Raw genomic sequence first — 9,129 nt, 5'->3', positions numbered from 1 at the left:
ACCAACAACACTGTCAAAAAAAGACAAAACAATCTTACAGGACTGATGGAGGAACACATTTTGACAATGTTTCAAAGTCATCGAGACAATCGTTTTTGATGACATAAGACATGGACATGACATTTTCTTCTACATTCTCCACATCGAAAAAATTAAACGGTTTGAACTGTGAACACGAACAAGCAAATGAAAAAGGGTAAAGAGGGTGAGAGACAAATACTACGGTCTACACTCGACACGGGAGCAAACGGGACACTTTACATTCCTACAAATACCGGAACTACCAAACAGAACCACCCCCATTGCATATTTTAAGTTTGGAACAATGGAATTTTTATCCCCATTGGGATTTTGATAGAAATCTTTATACCTGCTGCGGGAAAAAAATCACAGGGGCTGTGAGACAGGGGTGTACAATTGAAATCATAGCCATAAGTCCTTGCAAATAACAAAAGGACCCGTAACATTTTTTCCGCTTTTAGCTCGTCCTGATTAGTCCTGATAGGCCGAAGTGTTGCAAATAACAATTTTGCAGGTGAACAAAAACGAATCAAAGTATGGTTAAAACATGATCAAAATAAACAAAGGCCAATGATTAAGTAATAAAATTGTAAAGTACCTATCGCCAATGTAAATTTAGTAAAATTGACTTCATCTCACCATCAAAGTAACAACCACCACGTTAAAATCCAAAAAATATCTTCCAATAACTTCAATTTGACATCACATTCCAAAAAGTTCAACCAAGAAGTCTCTGAGAGAAAACATATAGATTACAAAGACAAATTACAACAGTTTCCCTTTTACAAATGCTAAAGCTTATTGCACCTGACCAACTTCATAACTCAAGCATGCACATGCATTAGCTAAAGAAAGTACAAATGTAATTTTTTCATTCAAATCCGAACAAATTTACCTGAAGCAAAAGTTGAAGATAACAATTTATTTACCAAAGTTATGGATTCGATAGCTTGCATTGTTGTGTTGTGACAATAATTAAACTTGTTCACAGTATTGCCATCATCATACGTTATTATAACAGTGAAAATGCTTTAATACAGTTTTCAAATATTTAGATATAGGATTTATATTTACGACAAATTATTTCTTTAGTGAAAAAATAGCTCAACTTCTTTGATTTTTGAGATTAGACGTTCATTTGTTTCATTCGTTGTTGATTGAAGTAATTCCGTGTGTTTTTTGTGTGGCTTGAACATTATGATAAAGCATTTCTTACCATACAGAAAAACTACATAAACGATAAAATTGAAAACAACCAGCAAACAATGCAAAAATTCTCGATCAGTTTTTTCACGAAAAATTTTAATTGGGAAACTGACAGCAAGGGTCATTGTAGTCAACACGGTAGCATAAACAAGAGACATTGCATCATTCATAGGTCCTGGTAAATGTCGTCCACGAAACGCTTGAACCAAACAAATCAATTGGAAAATAATTAGAAATCCAATGATGAGATTCATATACATGTAAGTGTTGCTGAAGTTGTGTCGTATCATGTTGATTTCGTCCAAGTCAAAAGATATGTGGGGTTCCTCCATATCAATGAGAACATATAGACCACCATTGCTGAATATTATAAACATTATGATTGTGAAGATTTGTACTGCAACCGTCTTTTTTGGCTTCACCTCCTGTCAACTTCACGGTAGAACTGAAAGCGTCGATCAGTTTTTGTGATTTCGTATACACGAACCCCATGTTCAGGGTATAAAAGAAAGTTAAATTTATACATTTTGCCAAAGAGATGGAAACGAGGAGCTCATCTTGAATGTAGAGAAGATTGTTCATCAACATGGTAATGGCGATAGTCACCAGGTGGGGATATGAGAAATAAACATCGGATACTTTGACAATGGGGGTGTCACGATAGTTCACAAAAATCAACAAAGTGGAGAATGTTACAAAGACACCAAACATTGTTAAGGAAATAATGATCATTTTTTCTGCTGAGTTTAATTTGGAGTATCGATTTGTGTACGGATCGATACATTCTGTTCTCAAGCCATTATCGATGCTCTTGATCCCATAACATGTTTTGCAATGGCTATCACCATACCCAACTTCGATATGGTCTTTTGGACACAGTTGACACTTCCAACCATGTTTTGTGTCAAAGATTTTCTCTCGTTGGAAGATTTCACCATAAGTTTTGTAATAACCTGGTGTACAATTCAGTTTGGGACATCCTAATGATGCATGATTAAAGTCTCCCAAAAGCTTTTCAGATGTTGTATAAGCTGAGGTTATCGACCATTTTGAATCGATATTAACATCGTCTAATAATTCCTTTAAAGGAATAGTGTAGTCAGGGTTTCGCATAAATCTATTCAACCAAAACCCAAACAGTTGCTCTAATTTGGATAAATTTTGAAGTGACATTTCGCCTTTAAAGAGTTCAAATACATCATCCAGAAATTGGATTAATATTTCACTGTACCCGCTTGAAAGTAAAACATCCAAAGAAACTTTTGCAACTTGTTTTGAATACATAAAAGAGAATTCTTTACGTTGTAGATTCTCCATACTAAACCAATAACCTGGATTCTGAAGATTGTATGTTCTTGAGCTTCGACGAAGATCATGGGCTAAGATGAAAGTGTTATTGTATTTGCCACCGAAATTGTCCAAGAAATGAATAACATCTTGTTGGTGTGTTTGATATGAACCAAACAGGATTAAAGCCGATTCTCTTCGCCGCCAAGAATCCAAATGAGGGAAAATATCTTCTGCAAAAGACACATTATTGACATCAATGGATTTTCTTTGTAGACAATACTCCTTGGTAGCAGTAAATAAATTATAACTGTTGATAAAATATTCTTCAGATGGTGTCGGGTGTGATCTTCATAAAAAGAAAGCATGGTTAGATTCTTCCAATTCAGTTTTCGAGTGACATGAAGTAAGTATTTAGAGTAATCATCAACTGTTTCAAACCTGTATTTATCATCGCAGCTGGTTGGTAGGCACATCTTTGGGTACCACGTCAAGCTTAACAATCTACTGACTAGGTTCACCATAAAGTCATTTTGCATGTACGAAAACAAAGTTACAATATGTGGTTGTGAACAGTTTCTTCCCTCCTCGCATGGAACGTGATATCTCTCACCATAGTATAAGAAAGCCGCGGATTTCTTATACTATGCTCTCACTTAAGAGAATTTCTATTAAAGTTTTAACTAAATGGTCGGTGTTGTTACACTCGATATAATAAGAATGATATTCGAAATCAGAATGCTTAAATATTTTAGTTTTCTTCACCACGTCCTCGATGGTTTGTTTAATCATGGTATCTGTCGCCAAAATGTAGATTGTCAATATCTGTAGATGTGGAACAATTGGAGAATATACCGATTGAACGAAAGGATAATTGCTGCTTCTCCGAGAAGACGAAGCTAGCCAGCATTATCAGGTAGATTAAAATGGTCATTTCCATGTGGAGATTCTTTGTTTTTGATTGCTCACGAAAGCAATAATTTATCTTCTTTATTTATGTTTTACTGGCTAATATCCATTATCTCATCCCTTCGATCCTTTGTCTTAAGCATAAATTGGATACTTCCAAAGTGGGCTTTACACTGTAGTGGTGTCATTTTCTTCTTACGAAGATTAGAATTTTACCTTTTTCTAATTTTCTTCCAAGATTTTTGGGAAAGAAATTCAATTCACCTGTCCCTTATTTAATAGGCAAACATGACTGAACAGGAGTTTCATTGGTTCCTTTTCGGAAAATCCTATATTAATTTAGAATAAAACAAATATATTGATTTCGTCCGCAAAAAAAAGAAAAAAAATTTTCAAAAAAGAAAAAAAGTTGACAAAAAAAAGTAAAAAGTTTTCAAATCAAAAAAAGGAAAAAAGTCGGCAAAAAAGGAAAAACGTCAGCAAAAAAAGAAAAAAAATTGACAAGAAAGAAAGTTTGGATGTCCCTTCTCGGTTTCCGTATGAAAGGTCATATTGTGTTCAAAAATGAAATTTTGGTTGTTAGACGTGTTTTTATAGAAAAATTGGCCAAATTAGATATTTATTTCATAAGCACATTACAAATTACTTTATACATAGTTATTCTCGAGACTGGCTCTTTCATTCGTTATGATCTTTTTGCACCAAGATGCATAACTATAAACCCTCGAATGTGACGGAATCGATTTTCGGGGAAAGTGAATTTCAGCCAAAAAACGGATAAAAAAATTTTTTTTGGACTTTGTGAAATATTGGGTCATTGTTTTTTCTGATTTTTTGCATGAAAGTAGGTAAAAGATGGTTCAAACAGATTTTCGCAAAAAAAAAATTTCGCCTCAAAAAACGCATCTTTAAGAATCACTGTTATTAATAACCTCAAATCAATGTTCTTAGCCAAGTTACTCAATTTTTTGATGATATAGATGTTTTTTTTGCCCACAAAGTCTTGAATATGAAAGAATATTCGTGTTTGAGCATGAAATTTTGGTTTTTTTTTGTAAGAAGCAAACTTGGAATTTTAATAGATTGTCACTATTTGTGTTCTGAATGTTTTTTTATTTGAGGTCAATTTTTGAAAAATTAAGAAATTCCTCCAATTTTTTCTTTTTCTATTCTAAAGTGTTTCCAACGTTACGTGATTCAAAATGATAGACTTGGACTAAAATGGTAGAAAAACTTGACAGAAAATCCATTTACATGGTATGAAAACCCTTTCAAGGCACTTTCAGTCCCCAATTATGAAATGAAGCTAGTCTTAGACGATTTTCATTCAACTTTCTGTCGAAATTTTAAGAAAACTTAGAGAATCTGGAAAATTTTAAACAAACGTAGAGCTCGCGTAAGATGTTTTGGAAATGAATTTTCTTGTCATTACAAATAGGTTTCTGATACGTTATCTCTTGAGGCTAAAAATAACCTAAAGATGGAGAAAATCTCGATTTTGACACTTTAAATCGTAAAAAATAAAAATATTTGAATCCGACCAAGTTTATATGCGGTTTTCGCATATAAAAGATTTCAAAGGCTCAACGAAAGAAAAAGGTTTGCATTACCCAAGCATAAAACATGCTGAAATCGATCGAGTTAAACTGGAAACGGCAATCGGAATTGCCACGCAGAGTATAAAAGTTTACCAGAGAGCTTCTGTTTGGATTGAAATATCTGATAATAATTTCATCGCGCAGAATTGATGTTGCAATTTTTGTCATCTAAAAAATGAAGTCGTTGCATTGCTTTTCGCGCGAGTTCTATTTTCTACCAATCAAATTGCGTCACGCATTCGAAAGATTCGAAAATGTTGCAATCAAAACATTGAATTCATTTGTGAGTTTGGTTTTGAGAAGAAAACATTTTCTAAAAATTAAGCCTAAAATATTGTGATCTTATTCATATTTTGAAAAGACTTTGAAAACAGAAAGTTATAAGATTTATTACATTGAGATATGGTTGTAAGAGGTATGTATGTATGGAAATGGAATGCTTTGTTTGCTTCAGTTTTCACTACAGACTTTCCTCCCTTCGAAATTCAGTTTTCGATGGGAGCCTTTATTTATCTAAACTTTGTTTTTATTAATGGTGATTCATTTTTGGACATCAAAAACTCCCAAGGATAACCAGTAAGTTTTATTTATTTTGGAGTTAAAAAATGCTAAAGAGAATGAGTAGATATGTGTCGGTGATTTGTAAAATAAAGGGATTTCTTTTTCGAAATTGCGCTTCCATTGAAACGTGAAGTTAAAATTGACGTTACAGCATTTGAAAAAAGATATAACTTCAAGGCAAAAAAATCGATGGAAATTGGATTACAACCTGTACTACGATGGCCCGGAGATGTCACTGTTTTGTCACAAAAATTCTTGGTTTCATCACAAAATTTTTAGTTTCGTCACAAAAATTCTTAGTTTCATCACAAAGATTTTTAGTTTCATCACAAAAATTTTTAGTTTCATCACAAAAACTTTTAGTTTCATCACAATTTTTTAGTGTTTCATCACAGATTTTCAGTGTTTCGTCACAAATTTACAGGACTTTTCAGTGTTTCATTATTAATATACTTTTTTATGAAACTAAAAAAAACTTTTTTTCTTCTGGCGTTAGGATCAGGCGAAAACTGGATCAGGCGCAAGATCCTGTTTTCATATTATTTTGCGAAAAAGAAATACGAAGAAAACTGAGAAGCTCGTTCTTCATAGGAATTAGTTTTCAGGAATCAGCACATCTCTCTGGTCAGCCAAAAGATTTTTTTCTCGCCATGTAATTTCGCGAATTAAGGGGTCATTCGCAAAATTTTCTAGACGCAAAATTTTCTGACATTGAAGTAGGGAATATTAGGCTATAGCAAGCAAGGAGGCTTTCGAAAATAGCTGCATGAAATCTTTTTAAGTAAATTTTTTAATTGTGAACACTCTATAAAAAATAATTCAAACAAGAAAAGGGTGGTGGACACTACTACACCTAAGAGAACGAATAAATTCGTTTGCATCAGATTAAGAGAATTATAAATTTGAAAACCGAGTCGAAAAGCTCAAAACCATGTACCATGGAATTTTGACTTATCTTAGTAACTGTGCTTTGAAAAGGAGACCTGAAATATTTTTCAATATCTCAAGAAATGAGTATCGAAGAGTATCGCAGTGGGAAAATACTAATCACGTTTTCATCAACACCCTTAATCACTGGTGGCAAAAATATCGTCTTTTGAAATATGGATCCTTCATGCCTGTATTTAAAAGCAAGAAAGAAAATTTCATTTTTAGTTTCATAAAGAAATATATTAATAATGAAACACTGAAAGTTTCGTGATGAAACACTGAAAAGTCCTGGAAAGTTGTGACGAAACACTGAAATTCTGTGATGAAACTAAAAATTTCATGTGACAAAACTAAAAACTTTGTGACGAAACTAAGAACTTCTGTGATGAAACTAAAAATTTCATGTGACGAAACTAAAAATATTGTGATGAAACTAAAAATTTTGTGATAAAACACTGAAATTTTGTGACGAAACAGTGACATCTCAGGGCCATCGTACTGTACTTTTTTATATATCATTTTTTAGCATTTTTTATCCTCTTTCACTTGCGATGGGTGGGAAAATTGTCCAAATATACTTAAATCTCTGTCATCATTTTTGTCATTAACGTCAGAATTTATCAGCCTTTATTTTTTTTCGTCAGAGTGACAGTGCCTATCTTTAGGACAAAAAAGTCGATGGAAATTGTCTTAATCGATACATAAATTTATACACCGTTGAAAAGAGAAAGGGCTAAACTTTCTCTCTAGAGGGGTGGGAAATTGAAAGCTACTCAACTTGTATCGTTCCTGCTCTCTTAAAGTTTGTCAAATTTTCAAAAACATATAAAAAAAGTAACCTTTACATTATCGCTTCAAACGTTTTTATAAACTTTACAAATCTAAGCAAGTTTAGTATTTCTTGAAAGAGGACAGATTCAGTGATTCAAAAATATCAAATTTATGTCTGAAAACATTATACACAGGAAGCAGTGTAATAAACAAGGGTAAGGAAAAATTAAGAAATTTGCAACTTCTAATTTTTTGACGTCAAAAATCTACGTCAAAACCCCCGGATTTGTTTGATGTCAAAAACTGTACCGTCAATTCTGCGCGATGTTAAAAGTACTAGCACGACCACTAGTTCCTGTCTATCCTACATAACATAAGGCTTATGCAAGAATGTTGATTCACGACCACTAATCAAACATTCGAGCATTTTTCGATTTTCCTGATCTATCCTCGTCTAACTCTGGTGCATGCACCAGCGTTTTCTTGAGTTTTTAGACAGTGTTTTACTCTTTACACATGCGTATCCACCTGTCAAGGTAAATTCCATCCAAATCTAGAATCTACTATGCTTGGGTAATGCGAATTCAAAATAAAAGAGCGTTGACTTACAAATATAAGGTTGAAAGTTTTAGTAACAAACAAGTACATTTTTAACCAGTTTTCCAAAGCACGTCTTCAAGTTCAGACTTTTTCCTCAATTTCTAATTTTTTACTAGGGCAAATTTTTTATTTTACATAAATTTTTGAAAAATTAAAAAAATTCCGTCACTTTTTTTTATTGTCTATTTTAGAGTGTTTCCAACGCTACGTTATTGAAAATGGTGGACTTGGACTAAAAATGGTAGAAAAATTTGACAAAAAATCCATTTACAAGGATGAAAACCCTTTCAAGGCACTTTCAGTCCCCAATTATGAAATGAAGCTAGTCTTAGACGATTTTCATTTCAACTTTCCATCGAAATTTTAAGGAAACTTATAGAATCTGGAAAATTTTAAACAAACGAAGAGCTCACGTAAGATGGTTTGGAAATGAAATTGCTTGTCATTACAAATAGGTTTCTGATGCATTGATGACGCACCAAGTTATCTCTTGAGGCTGAAAATAACCTAACGATGGAGAAAATCTCGATTTTGAAACTTCAAATCGTAAAAAATGAAAATTTTTGAATCTGACCAAGTCTATATGCGTTTTTTTGCAGATAAAAGATATCAAAGGCTCAACGAGAGAAAAAAGTTTCGCATTACCAAGCATAAAACATCCTGAAATCGATCGAGTTAAACTGAAAACGACAATCAGACTTGCAACGCAGAGTATAAAAGTTTACCAGAGAGCTTCTGGTTTGGACTGAAATATCTAATGATAATTTCAAAAATACTAGCACGACCACTAGTTCCTGTCTATCCTACATAACATAAGGCTTATGCAAGAATGTTGATTAAGCACGACCACTAATCAAACATTCGAGCATTTTTCGATTTTCCTGATCGATCCTCGTCTAACTCTGGTGCATGCGTATCCACCTGTCAAGGTTAATTCCATCCAAATCTAGAATCTACTATGCTTGGGTAATGCGAATTCAAAATAAAAGAGAATTTATATCTTTTTACTAGTGCAAATTTTTTATTTGACGTAAATTTTTGAAAAATTTAAAAAAATCTGTCATTTTTTTTTCTATTTTAGAGTGTTTCCAACGTTACGTGATTGAAAATGGTAGTAAAACTTGACAAAAAACTCATTTACAAGGTATGAAAACCCTTTCAAGGCACTTTCAGTCCTCAATTATGAAATAAAACTAGTCTTAGATGATTTTCATTCAACTTTCTGTCGAAATTTTAAGAAAACTTA

Source organism: Clytia hemisphaerica, unplaced genomic scaffold (assembly GCF_902728285.1).
Source record: "Clytia hemisphaerica strain Z4C2 unplaced genomic scaffold, Clytia hemisphaerica genome assembly, whole genome shotgun sequence".
Lineage (NCBI taxonomy): Eukaryota > Metazoa > Cnidaria > Hydrozoa > Leptothecata > Clytiidae > Clytia > Clytia hemisphaerica.
This window is presented reverse-complemented; position numbering follows the sequence as displayed.